A 216-nucleotide genomic window follows, 5' to 3' on the forward strand; every position below is an offset into this window, starting at 1 on the left:
ACCACTTCTCCCGGGCCTCGGCATCCCGGACCAAGGGTGTGGATGTGGAGGGGATGTGGCTGATTAGGACTCGTATAGGCCCGAAATCACGCAACATAACTTTACTACCTAGCCTTATTGTAAATAGAAGCAAATCAAGATAAACATCAACCACACAAGATATATGAACGGAGAAGATTTGCCATTCATTGCCTTGTAGTGGGAGTCTTTTGATCT

Source organism: Ipomoea triloba, chromosome 16, assembly GCF_003576645.1.
Source record: "Ipomoea triloba cultivar NCNSP0323 chromosome 16, ASM357664v1".
In the NCBI taxonomy this organism is placed as follows: domain Eukaryota; kingdom Viridiplantae; phylum Streptophyta; class Magnoliopsida; order Solanales; family Convolvulaceae; genus Ipomoea; species Ipomoea triloba.